Here is a 14,320-nt window from a genome sequence, read left to right as displayed (position 1 = left end):
CCTCTTGCTATACCATAGTTTTGGATGTGGAATAAAGATGTCCTGGAGGTTTACTATTGGGGACAAGATGTTTGTGAACATGACAGGGCTTTTTTTGCTAGGTAGCTAAGATGGCTTTTCAGTCACTTTGCATCATGTGAATGGGGGTCAGGACTGAGCAGAGTTGTATGTGCATGCTCAGGCTGCCTGGTGCTTGATGTTTAGACATCAAAAGAAATGTTGAATTGAATCCCGCTTTCTCCTTAGCACTGTATTGATCTTTAAATCGGAAAAGACCAAACTGTAACCCGGAAACTCTATATCCATGGAAACATGGAGCTTAGCTCATACGACTCAACAAGCACAAGAATAATTATTTTGCTGTCATTTCTACAGCTTCATAGCTTAATGGTATTATGAGACCCTCAGCTCCTCTAGTTGAATATTATCTGTCATTTGTGGTTAAATAATGCTGTCAGAAGAATATTACTGAATTTTATGCTCCCATTCAAAACTGACACCTACCATATACTACTGTGTTAACTAGTATTTGAGGTTTAAACATTAGATAGATGAATAGATAGATGGATAGATAGACAGATACGTATTTTGTCTCTTTTCTCCCCTCTCGTTCATTTTCAAATGGAGATACAAACACATTCTATAGTTTTATTATAACCCTGCTAGAGCCTGTTACCTGTTAGCTAAATGTCTTTTTTCCGTGGTTGTCAGGTTGGTCTTTCACTCAGCAGTGAAGAAAGCTTTTTGTAAATTGGAAACAAAACCACTGTTTCAAAACTGAAAAGGCAACAAGAATACCTCTGGCAGGACCAATTTATGCATAAAGACTGTTTTTTTTTTTTTTACTGCAGTAAACTGATGAAACTGGTTTTACCAGAAAGGAGAATTGCTCTTGTTAATGATAGCTTTTTTGGTTTATCTCAGAGCTTTGGGGAACAAATGGGGCACCATACAAACAGGATGGGGCTGGGGCAAGTGGTTCTCAACTGAACGTGATCAAGCTTTGGGTGATAGGAAGTTTTGTGTTTTAAATAAGATTTTTTACTTTATTGAATACCATGGTATTGTTTACTTCATAAATATGCACTTATTCATATTGAGGAAGACTGTCTCATGCCACGTCTGGAACAAACTAATTTCAGATAGAGTACTTTTCACTAGCTTTGTCATAAGTTAATGGCAGGCTAAAGACTGCGTTGGAAAACCTGTGCTGAACCCTGAGGAGAAGGAATGAGGTGGTCTGATTTCCTTACCAGAGCCTGCAGGATGCTCCCTAAGTGTAACAAGTGGTACTGCAACTTGCAAAACAAAGGGCTTATAAACAAGGGAACCTTTATTGCAGAAAAGTTTCCACTGCAGCAAGTTCTCAAATAGTCCATAAAAGGGCATAAATTGGCTCTTTCATTTCAGAAAAATAAAATGCCTTCTCACTTGATAGCACAAATAGTAGAACGAGAAGCCAGCTCTTGTTTAAGGTGTTTATGGGATTAGGCACACACCAGAGGATGGAAGTGGAGTAGGGCAAGGGAGGAGCCCAGGCCACCCTGGATCGCTGCGTTACGTACCTGGACCCAGAAGATCCATTCAGGTTTTATGTTAAAAAAAACCAACCAAACAAACAACACCTTAGTGGTTTAAAAAGCACTGGCAAAAGAGAAGCACTAGGAAATGTGCTGGGTTTTGTTGCAGCCTGACAAAAAGAGAGAAGGCCTTTAATTTTAAGAGTTCCAGGGCTTGCTGTTTTTTTTTTTTATTTCAGTTATTCGCATGAGAAAATAACTAGGCATTCCAACGACATCATTTGGCAGAAATGAAATCTAAGTGCTCCAATCTGAGTTTCAATAAATCAGCACTAGAATTGGCTCTGTCACTCTATAAACTCTTGGGCATTAGCTTTTATACCCTTTTGGAACTGGCTGGCTGCACTCTGAAGCACGCTGATCATGATGCAGTGATGGTTTCATCATGACACGCTCTAATGAAAAAAAAAGAAAAAGCAGGAGAATATTTGTATTGTGTATGTTGTTGTGTCGTCCGTCCCCGTCCGTCCCCCCCCCCCCCCCCCCCCCCCCCCCGATGAGTAGGTTTTTAATGATTTTATTACAACCTAATGAAAATAGAATAGTTTGTTTAACATTTATAGGATTTCCTTTCTTTTTTTTTTCCTTTATTTTTTTAATTATTTGGAAAAATAAAAAGGCAATATGATACCATGCAGCAGCCACTGCTGTTAACACGATCTTTCTGTAATGGTGTGTGGAAAGAATGCACAACAAAGGAACTAGAAAACCTTTGTAAATATACATTGCCCATTTTGGCAGAGAATAAACCTGTCTGATTGTCTTTCTGCTACTGCTGTGAACAATATTGCCCTTTTATGGAACAGATGCAAGCCCTTCCAAATCCAATTAAAGGCTTCTCAGGTTTGCCCATATAAGCAAATGTTGGATGCTGAGGTGCCTGTGCACTGGTGCAGTGGGTATTTCTGTCATAAAAGCTATGAAGGCCTGGGTACAAGTGTGTGTGCACTATTTGTCCAGTGTAGATGCTGTCAGAGGCTCTTGGTATATGAAAAGCATTGTTGTTTCCCTAAACGTTATGGCAAAAGCATGAATGGAATTACAGCATTTCTAAATATTTTGCCTAATTAGTCTGTTGGAAAGAATTTGAACTCTACTTGTTCTGGATATGAATGCAAAGTGTTGACTAAACCCAAAACATGCTTGCTGGCCATCAGGAAGGCCCAAGGTCAGTATCACCAGACAGCTGCAAATCCCAAAGGATGCTTTTCATGAAACCCTCCTTCCTAGCCTTTGCCTCTGGAGCCTTTTTGACTCTGAACCAGAAGTGTCTCAGATAAGAAGCCCAGGTCTTCCTCCCATGTCTTAGAAGCATGTAATACAAACAAAACTGAAGGCATAAGCCATTTCAATAGAAAGTAGCCCATGAAATTATTATATCCCTATAAAACAGCTATACCCGGTTAGTCATAGCCCCAACAGCTGTGTTCCTCTCTGCTATGTCTGTCGGAGAGACACCCTCTGATACATTATTCTCCAGCTTATTCAAAAGCAAAGCTAACTTTCTGTGGTAGCAAAACTAGCTGCTTTCCCATGGGAGAGAAGTGCTGGAGCAAGGGAGCCTGCTGTCTGTTCCACAGCCGTTAATGGAAGGACTGGAAATGGTGGAACAGGAGATCAAAAGGTTTTATCACTGTAACACAGGTTTAAAAAGAAAAGAAAAGGTCCTTAAATGCTCTATCTGCCTTTGGTCCACTGCTACAGCTACCAGCACTGCCACTATAACAGTGAGTGGTGGTGGTTAGGTTTGCCAACAGAGACATGGCACTCTTCATATGGAGGTCTCCCTGGGAGCTTCCAGTTCTTGGGAAGGTGTTTCCACCACTAGACAGCTTTGCAGAATACCATTATGCTTGGGTATGTCTGAGCAGGTTCCTGTCTCTTTTCAGTGTAAATCTCATTTAAAGAAACCCTGCGTCCAGTTGGTAGGGCACATCCTTCCCATATGCTTCATCACATCATGTCTGCCAGAACTGGGAGCCAGCAAAGGAGAGAAGCAGGATGATGAAGGAGCTCAGAGGTAGGCACAGGACAGAGCAACATTAAAGACACTGTTGAAGCAGAGGAAGATCAGTTTGGCCTCATTCTTCTTATTTGTGTGGATGACAGGCTCCTGTTGCCAATTTCTCTTCCATTAGTAGGAGAGATACCCTTTTCAGAATTGTTCTGGTCAATTCTTCTGCTATGTGTGATACACAAGAGTCCTGGGTGCCAGAAACTTTTCCAGGTATACCTCTTTGTGGGTGACCTTTAGATGTCTGCCTGTTGCAGAACACCTGAACTGTGGTCACCTGGAGATGAATCTCACTCAACTTGGACAGACGATATAAGCCCTGATCCCTTTCAGAGCACGGATGGCCCAGAACTCAGAAAAAAGGGGTACCACTACTTGTCCATGGGCTAAGACTATCTGTGCAAGTGAAAAATACACGTGCTGTTGTGTGTGGTGTGCAGGTCTGCATACACTTCAGTGAACATGGGCTAACCTGCCATCATCTGGTGAATGAATTATCAATCTCCTAATAAATTCTCTTCCCACTGGGTTCACTTCTGCCTCCCACTGCTGTTCCCCTCCTCATCTTGCTCCCAGCCAGCCTGAATCCCACATCACCTCTCCCTCAGCCAACCCTTCACCCAGCTGAGGAACAGAAAGGCCCTCCTGCTTTTACACTTTCACCTCACACTTTGCCCTGCTTCTGTGAAGATCACTCCCTCTCTCCTGCAGTGTGGTCCTGAGCTTGCTCCCTGCCAGCCTTTCTCCTGGGGCAGGGGCTGTGCTCCTGCATCCCCAGGATGAGGATCGCAGTAACCGGTGACAGAGGCAGGCAGTGACCTGCTGCTGGCTAATTGCCTGGGACAAGGCAGCACTATCTCACTGATAGTGTAGAACAAGATTACCTTGAATTTGCAGATTCAATATGCAGTGGAAGGAAAATGGTCTCACAGAGTTCACGGGAAGTTTTACTGCTTACTATGGAGAAGCTGGTTTATTTTCTGCTCACATTTTCACACATAACATGAACGGGCTTGCAGAGCAGTGACAATTCTTCCATGTTGCCTTTTTATTATTCTCTGAAAACACATTGGGATGCAGTCTTGGCTCTACAGAAGGTACAGCAGGCACTGAGGTGGCACCTACAGTCACTTTAAGTAGTAGCCAGTGACTTCCCAGGTATACTCTAGAGTCCTCTAGTTGCTGTGCCTTCAGAGAGCTAACCTATAATCCACACTGGCTGTATTAAGAATCATGTATACTGTGAAGATGGATTTGTTACACTCAAAATAAATAAATACCTAGGAAATGAGCATGTTGAAAAAAATCAGAAAAATGAGTGTGAAGATTCAAAATTAGTGAGGAACTAAAACTAGCAAAAATGCCTACTGAAGGGGAAACAGCCAAGAAATCCTGCATTAGTGATGCTTGTTAAATTAGCAACCTGTTGTGTCTGATATTGTAAGGCTATTAGCAGGCTTCCCACTTCACTTTTGCACATTGGGTTTGTTAATGTATGCTTCAGTCCTGTGATTACTTTTCCAAGCTATTTTAATGTGTGAATTTCTTCTTTATTTTACTGTGGGAAGGGTTTGTTGTATGAAAAGAGAAAGAGGGAACTGCCAGGTAAGGTGCTCCGTATTTAAAAAGCATCTTCTGGCCATAGCCGTCATGTAATGTTATCAGTAAAATGTCAGTGGTTTCTTATGCTTACTATAGGAAATAATAATGAGATTTTTAGATGCCTCAGTGAGGTTGAACTTACCAGATGCAGTCACTTTAGCAAACTTTTTGCCTTCAGAACCTGATTTTCTTGAGTCAAGTGAACAACTGATCTGTCTCATTTCTACATGCAGACAATGTTTATGGTAAATTATTCTTTGGTTATACTTTCCTGTGCCTGAAAGCTTCTACCTAGAGCTGAAATTTGTTCTTTTATTTCAGGAAGTTGTCTAGATACGGTCACAGCAAATGGCCCGTGGCAATCCTTAATGCTAATCCTTCACACACTTCAGGACATTAGGTTAAAGGGAGGACAAATACCATACTTGCTCAGGTAATTGATATGTTCCTCCTTTCACTTACCAAGATTTTATCCATAAAAGCAAGGATATGCCGTTTTGCACATCTTTTCTACAACTGCTGGTAACCTTGCTCCTGATCAGGCAGCACAAGCATATGTTATGCTATCAGGTCTGCATGCAAGTCTTGTCCTTCAGGACAGAACTCAGAGGTGAACTTTCCCTTCCTAATGTTTCTGAGGTTTCCTGAGTACACACTGACTTTGGGCCATGTTTTCAAGGGTGTACTGTGGTTTAGGATGCCTCCTTTCTGAGTTATAAAGTTGAGATACTTGGGATTTTATTTCTGGACCAAAGGAGGCCTCAGTGTTCTACCTGCAATTGGTGGCTGCCTAGCAGAAATTCAGGCTTAAGTGAATCCTGCTTGAAGACATGCAGAATGGGTACTACTTTTGAAAACATTGGCTTCTATCTCACTTTTCTTCCTAGAAATTATTGCAAATATTAATATCCCTCATCAGGAGATAATCTGACTGATAAATTATCTTTCTAGTCTCTGATGATTTCTGTTTGATGTGCAAGGTGACTGAAATAGTCAAACTTCAGCAAATTTAAATTAAGCACAAACTGCATTTTCTTATGTGGTAACATAGCCTATTTGCTAAGCTCAAAGTGACTCTTCTGACTCCTTAGATGTGTGCCTGAGTTATTAAGTGAGCGCATGTCTAGAAATAGGGAATAAGAAACACAAATAGATAGCATGGGGAGGCATTGATTCATCTTCATTTGTAAAATTGACTGCTTAACAAGTCTTTTATAGCAGTGACTTCTGGGATCAAGTCCATCTGGGATGAATACCTTTTATATAACATTTGGGGTCTAAATTAAGGCTGGATTCTGCCTTTGGCTCTTCCCCTAAGTAAGAGAGCAGAGAAGCACAGATGGTAGGAAAAGCTCAGTGTAAAGTAGTGACCTTACATGCAGTACGACTGCCCAGCCAACAAATCTGCTCTCTCCCGTGGAAGATACTGCTCATGTAACAGACTGCACACTGAGGTAGCTCTTAGTAGCTACAAAATAGCTATTTCTTGTGTTAGCATATGCATACATTGTCTCAGCGGTGAAAGCAGCTGCTGATACAATGTGCAATCAGTTGGGGCTGGAAAGAAGAGCAAGGAGCATTCCACAGCACCAGGCTGCCTGGTACAAACTGGCCTTCAGTGATTGTGCTCTTTATGAACTGAGGTCCCCAGTGTCTCTATTCTTTGCTGACTGGGGCAGGACACATGGGCAGAATGGTCCCTAACTCTTCACTGACAACAATTGGTTTAGAATCCTAGAACACTTTGGATTGGAAGGGACCTGCAATGAGCAGGGACATCTTCAACTAGACGAGGTTGCCCAGAATCACATCCATCCTGGCCTTGAATGTCTCCAAGGATGATGCATCTACCACCTCTCTGGGCAACCTGTTCCAGTATTTTACCACCCTCATTGCAAAAAATTTCTTCCTCACATCCAGCCTGAATCTTCTCTCTTCTACATTAAAACCATTACCCATCATTCTACAGCAACAAGCCCTGCTAAATAGTCACTCCCCATCTTTCTCATAGACCCCTTAAAAAGAACTGAAAAGCTGCAATAGATTCTTCCCAGAGTTTTCTCTTCTCCAGGCTGAACAACCCCAACTCTCTCAGCCTTTCCTTATACGAGGGGTGCTCCATCCCTTTTTTTAATGCTTTAATGCTTTTAATGTTTTAAAATCCAAATCCTTCTGTGCAGGATTGGGGTCATCTTCTTTTTCCTGGTTGGTTTTCATTTTGAAGAGAAGGGAGTGAGTGTACCTCTTGCTGGAAAAAGGCCTTCCAGTCCAAACAGTGCAGGCAACTGAGTGCCCTTGCATGGGAGGTCTTCGCCAAATGGGGAATAAAAACAAAGGGAAGGAATATGTGACCTCCCAACCTTAAGCTCTGCGTGCCATGTGGCTGGTGGGAGGCATTAGTGAGGCTCCACTGTTCATCGTTGTGGGTGTCTTCATGAACATTAGTGACAGAGAGCCAGCAGGCTAGCCATGAATACAGACGAGCACCAAAATTCACATTAACACTTCTCCACTCTGCTGACAACAGAAATTTGAAGTGACTGTTTTTCAAAAGTTGTGTGTTGAATTTGGTCTGCAAAGCAGAGGTATTTAGGACCATGGTGATATATCCCATTAAGAAAGGAGTATTTGCAGGGGACTGTGTACAAGCCAGCTATATATGTGCTCTAGCCCTACTTAAAATAAACCTACACATACTATAATTTCCTTATTCTGGGAACCAGCTAAACAGAACGAGGACTGCAGCAGCTACATATCAGTATATACTGCACATACGCTGATTACTCCCACTCTTGTCACGGCCATTTCTACTCAGCTGTTGCCAGCGTTGTGAAGAGGCATAACTCCTGATATTTTGGAGCACGCAGGAACAGGGAGTCAATGTTTGCTTTGCACCCTTGCTGTTGTCAACCCAGGTGAATCAATGGGAATCTCTCTGATGGTGTTACAGTTGTAGTGTTACAGCTCTCGCCATGGCAAAACAGCAGTGGAAAATATGCATGGTGCTCACTCAGCAAAGGCTACAAACACAATGCCTACCCCCCCTCTCCCAGTCCCCCCATTCTCTTCCACACAAGTGTGCTGGACAAGCTGGTAGAGATGAAAAACTAAATATTTTTGGATAATGATGCTGAGTCATTAACCATGTGATTGAAACAATTCATCCAATTATCAACAGCCAGCTCCACCTCCAGCCTCCCCATAGCTGGGGGCTGATAAAGTGCTGTCCCTCCTCCTCGGAGCCTTTTGTATTACAATTCCCTCTGTCCACATACAGGAGCAGGCACTCCGCTATATGACTCATACCCTGGGCACAGTATTAGCTCCGATAATACTTTCTTCTCAGACCCTTTCATATTTAACACAGTTGGTAAAGACTGAAATGAGCAGAGTAGGGAGCAGAGAAAGATTAGCTCCCAGTTTCTTTTCTTTTCTATGTTTGAATTTGTATCTGAAAACTACCTTTAAAAGGGACCTCAGCTTGGCCTCTACGATTGTAATTCTCAAATTTCACATCTATTTCTGCATATGTACCATCCTGGAAATTGGTGCGTATATGCTGCAGATGCTAGTTTGCATACAGAAAAGCCGTTTGTGCAGCTTTTCTGAGGTGCAGGAAAATCTTTCCTATACGCAAACCAACATCTAGATTTTGAAAATGTGTCATTCAGTCGTAGGTTATCACATACTTTGCCTTCCTTCCTTCCAAAACACTGTATATGTATTCCATCTAACAATGGAAATTGCTTACAGTGCACAACCTTCAGCCTACTATGGATTAAAATGCATTTTGGAAATCTCCCCATATTCCTGGCACATTCATTACACAACTCAAAAATATAGAGCATTTGGGATCTTCAGTCTTCACATTCCTGTAATAAGAAAAGTTGTATAATCCACCTCTGAAGGACAAATCCTTATAAAACTATTGCGACTAAATACTGACAGTAGGCTTTCTTTGTATTAAATCTCTCATCCATATTCAGTGAGGAAAAGCCTCTCATTTTCTTGTAGTATGACCTTTTTTTTTTTTTCTGTTGAAAAGCACCCATGAAAACTCAGCAGCCTATTTCTAGAGGTCCACTTTCCCCTTCCATCCTGCTTTTCCTCCACACAGCTGGCTTCTTGCACTGGAGCAACTTGAGGGTGGGCAATGATGGAGTCACAGCAGTGCCCACTGGAATGGCTGTGGCTCCCACTTGGGAGAGGAGTGAGCCCAGGGGATAGACAAGCAGGTTGAAAGACTGGGTTAAAGTATGTTGCATGTGCTTCCTATGCTTCCCTATTTGGTGTTCTTAACACAGTGCTAGAAGGAGCAATCTTTCTCTGGCAGAAGTCTTATGGGTCATTTCCATCCCTAACTTCTAAAGTGCTAAAGTTAATGGCGTTTTATTGCTCCTTTTCCAGTTCACCTCTAATAACTTGGCCTCCATACACTGCAGCTGCAGATAAAATATATACATGAAGGAAACTTCCACTGAACATATTGTTTTTCACTTCCTCCTTGTTTCCAAACACCACTCTCAAAGCATGCAATGCCAAGTTACATATTATATATTAGTCCTCCTTCTTCTATTCCTGGGTCCTGTACAGAAACTTGTTTGTCATCTGTAAGGGAAGCTGAAAAGCAAGAAACAAATGGATCATTCTTTCCTGTGCAGTCCAGAGAGCAAAACAGCTGAGCTGGTCTGTTGACAAAGACCTAGTATTAGAAAGCATACAATTTTCTGGAAAGGTGCGTTGTTCAGAGATCATCTATCTAAGGAGTGATCTTTGGATGTGACACAACATGAAAAAGTCTAGCTGTTACTTGGATTCTTTCAGGGCACAGACATTGTGTATTGCCTGCAGAATTTGAGAAACCAAAGAAACTCGAGTACCCTACTATGGATAATAAACCATTGTTGCTGGTTATCCATTATGGAAAAAATGGGATTGAACCTATCGGAACTTCAACAGGCTCAGTTCAAACCTTTGACAGCCATTTGCTGTGTGATATCTATATCTTTATCTATAGATATAGCTAGACCTGTTGCTATCCTTGCCAAATGAAAGGATAGATATAAATCACCTACATAAAACTGAGATATGGGACCATGGTTTATATGATATGTAACAATTTCATGATTATTAACTATTCATTTTGGTAGGAGTACAAAGCATTAAAAAGCTTTTATTAAAATTTATTTTAGAAAGACAGGAAAGAAAGCAAACTTAAAGCATTCCATAGATTTTCATACTGCTAATGGGCTTGCTCAGCTTCAAGACTTAGAAATGGATAGTGCCCAGGAAGTTAAGGTTAAAAAGCTAAATTTTGCCTTACCAATCTGCTAAAGGCCATTTGTCATTTCCTATATGTTTCCAAGTGCAATTTTAATGCTCTTTCCAGTGTGACTTCCTAAAACCACCATAAATGCTACACAGGGCAGAGCTGCTGTTTCTTACAGGGAACTGAAATTCTGTTTCTTTTTTTTTTGGTTCCTTCCTTTGTTGTTGTATTGCATCTTCATCCTCTGGCTCTGCAGCCCACACTCACCTTATTAATGCCTGCATGAGCGTCCTGCTTGCAGCTTTGCAGCAGGTGTAACACATTTCCAGAGCAGTTCAAGCCATCAAAAGGACAAGATTGTAGTGATGGCAGTTCCACAGTTGATGCTGTTGCTGCCACCAAAACCACGGTCACACCTTGCATCTGCTGCTCTTTCTTCTTGTTTTCCTCCCATCTCTGCTTGCCAATGCTAGCAATTATTTAGCTGATTGTTGAGCTGAACCATGGATTTGATCTGGCTGAAAATTAAGCAAGCCCCACAACTCCTCCATGAACATGTATGCGTGTGTACACACATATGTATGCCTTTGGAATTGCTATAGAAGTCCTACCATAGGCTGCAGGCACAGGTTATCAAACTGTAAATAGTTTGGGCTTTTTCTTGTTTCGTCTTCACAGAGTGCCTGGCGCACACAAAGCACTAGACAAATAACAGCATTGCCATGGAAATGATCACACCCAGTAAAGATGATTGCTTGTATTAGGATCGTCTGCAGCTGAAGGATTCACTGAGATATCATTGTATTGGTACCCCAGTAAGTAAAAATGTCACGTCATTTAATCACTGGCTACAGCTAAGACTTCAGCCTCTGTTGCACATATTCTATGAGCAGAGAAGCCACAGGGGTGCTGTAGGGGGCTTTCTGTTGTCAAAGTAATCCTCTAGTGAACATTGCCTGAAGCACCCCCAGTGTCTGCAGTGGTCGCACTCCACAGTGACCACTGTGGAGAAGTTTTTCTCTCCACTGGTATCAATCTGTGTTATCATAAGGTGCCACGGCAGCGCCGGATAGCACGGCTCCTTTGTGCAGAGTTCCCTCTGTGTCCATAGGAGTGGATGGTTCAGGCTCAGTTGAAACCGCTGCCTAAATAGGTGAGCAAACAAAGGAAGGCAGGATGTGGTCTTACTGTTCTAATTTTACATCAGGGGATGTTGGCACAGTGCTGAGCATGAGTAGTTGGCAGTGCCAATGGAAAAATGCCAATATTGTCAGCTGCTGCATTGCCAATATTGGAGGGGAAGAGGGTGTAAAGCACTGGGTATAATTATGTGCATTACTGCACTATTAACATGAGGTAGGTGTTCGGTACCTTCTATCATATAATCTAAGTTTTCCATGAGAATTTGGGAATGCGACACTTTAAAGAAGTGCCAGATGAAAGAAGTGATCTTGAGAATTACTGATTGTATCATATCCTCCGCACAATTTTGTTCAGGGAGGGAGCTATGCAGACTCCACTGCTAAAAAGCAAGGAAAGGAGTTGCTGTTTTGCCCTGAGTTATTCTGCTGAGAATAGCACAAGTTGTTCTGCCTCGCAGACTTGTAACATCTTATAACACAATACAGACAATTCCACATCCCATACAGCAATGATACATTGTTTCACAGTGTCTAATTTTTTTTTGTATCTAATTTCACCAGCGGAAATAGGAATTGCTAGGATTTTTTTTTGTGTGCGTGTGTGTGTATCAGCATTCATAACATCTCTGCAAGGGGCTATTTAACTTCCTACTTTCCTGCAACTGTCATCTGTTTTGCTGTATCTTCCGCATATTGTTTTTCACACACATTTGCTATAGGACTTGTTCTGTGACTTACCTAAGCCTAACTTCTGTACATAGATCCTCACATTTTGCTGATACAACATACAGTTCTGAAAGCAAAGTTCTGTTCTGATTTACCTCATTTTTGGTACCACTGTCAGTGTTGTAATTGCCTTCCACGCATTGCAAGTTCCAGTAAATGTGACAGATAAATCTTCCACTAAAAAAGATGTGACTTTCCCAGACACTTTCAGCTGATGAAGCAAGTCTGAAAATCCTTATTTTAATTGGATGCACTATTGAGGATCATTGTGGTACCTCAGAGAGATAGCCCTTTCATTCTCACTTCCTGGACAATAATGTTTGCACACACACATGTGTGTGTGTACACACACACACTTGAGAGGGCTGTGTGCACTGCTGCCAGACTACGTGCTTGCCTTAACTTGCTGTGCTTAGTAACTCAGGTTCAACGTACTCTTGCTCCTACCAAGCTTGCTGTTGTTAAATTGTATGTTAAATTGCAGAACAGACTCAGCAGGGCTGTTAAGTAGAAAGAAAATCCTACTGATTTTCTTGAAAGCTAAAATGTTAGAGATTATGGATGCAGATTGGTATCTACATGAAATGATGCTGTAAATGGGTTTTGCTTGTTGGCTGTATCATTTTTGTCTCTTTTTTTGAGGCTGTGGTCCTGAGAGAGGTTTTTGAGTTTTTATTCAAAGCATGGAGGGAATAGCTGATCCTCCAGTTTTACAGTCAGATATTCTCATTTGCACTGTTTTCTTCTGATGCTTTTGCTTTGTTAATTCATTGTGAATGAAAAAAAAAAAGACTGAACAACCTGCAGCTTTTTCTCTCTTACAGGTAAGACAAAGCTGTTTACTACATTAAGTTAACTCTGTGCAAACTCACTAGAGGCAATGGGGTAGCTAAGATGCCATTAAGGGCATAAAAGGGCCAACAAGTGTCATGACTGGAAATTATGCATACGCTATTAAATACCTCTGGGCTGATCCTCAGAACCCATCCTTTTTTCAGGTTAGGAGGCCAGAGTATATTTTAATTTCTAGGTGGAGCACCTTTACAGCCCAAATCATTGAGACAAAACTATGGAAGCCCAAATTCCTATTTCAGGCCTTTTTTTCATGGTAGCATCCCATTTAGGAGTTCAGACTAATTGAAAGTTTCATGCTCATGAATGCAGAACTGGCCTGTAATTGTCACTAAGATAGACTGTTCAATTACTTCATTCACTGAGGAACTTGCAGTATATTACGCTTAAGATTCACCACAAGCTTCATTAGCTTTTTGAAAACTACTAAGTTCTTAATGTAGATTGGTTTGAGTATACTGATGATTTAAATACACTACATCCACTCACTGTTTTTGTTTGCTGTGTATTAGAGATAGCTAAATATATTTACCATGTGGATATGTTGTATTGGTTGCTATAAATCATTTCACAGAATCACATATTCTAGTTAAAATTTAGAAATATAATAAAAAGCAAGGCAGCAGATTACTTAATATATGTGTTCATTATATTACATTCCATGAAACAAATTGTAAACTTGTATCAGTTCCTTTTATAAGGGAACTTAAATTATACTTGTAGCTGAATTGGATAGGTAAAAACAAAGTGATACCAAACTCAGAGGTATTATCATTGTGTTATATCCTTGTTGATTAGCTACAAAGTTTCACTGGGATAATTTAGTATGAAATTAAGTGTTTTTGAAGAAAGAAATAGATCTGGGTGAGCATGATGGGTCATTCCAAATCAATTGCTGCTAGTGGCAGAAAGAACATTGGCTTACTTTCCCTTTTTGTTTCAGTACTTCTGTATTGTTAAGACCTGCTGTACTGTCATTTTCCTCCTGTGTGGTTTTCCCCAATATCCACTGAGATGACTTATCATTTTTAATGCTTTAATTTCTGGTGATCATTTTTCACACCTGCAGAGTTTTTCGTAGCTTATTTACAGTGCCTTCCCTTCTTGATTAAAGTGACAAGTGAAAACAAACAAA

The sequence above is a fragment of the Pezoporus wallicus genome, unplaced genomic scaffold (genome assembly GCF_028554395.1).
Source record: "Pezoporus wallicus isolate ANWC-B61680 ecotype Strahan unplaced genomic scaffold, APGP_CSIRO_Pwel_v1 contig_7011, whole genome shotgun sequence".
Lineage (NCBI taxonomy): Eukaryota > Metazoa > Chordata > Aves > Psittaciformes > Psittacidae > Pezoporus > Pezoporus wallicus.
The sequence above is the reverse complement of the archived record's forward strand: the minus strand, read 5'-3'. Positions refer to the sequence as shown.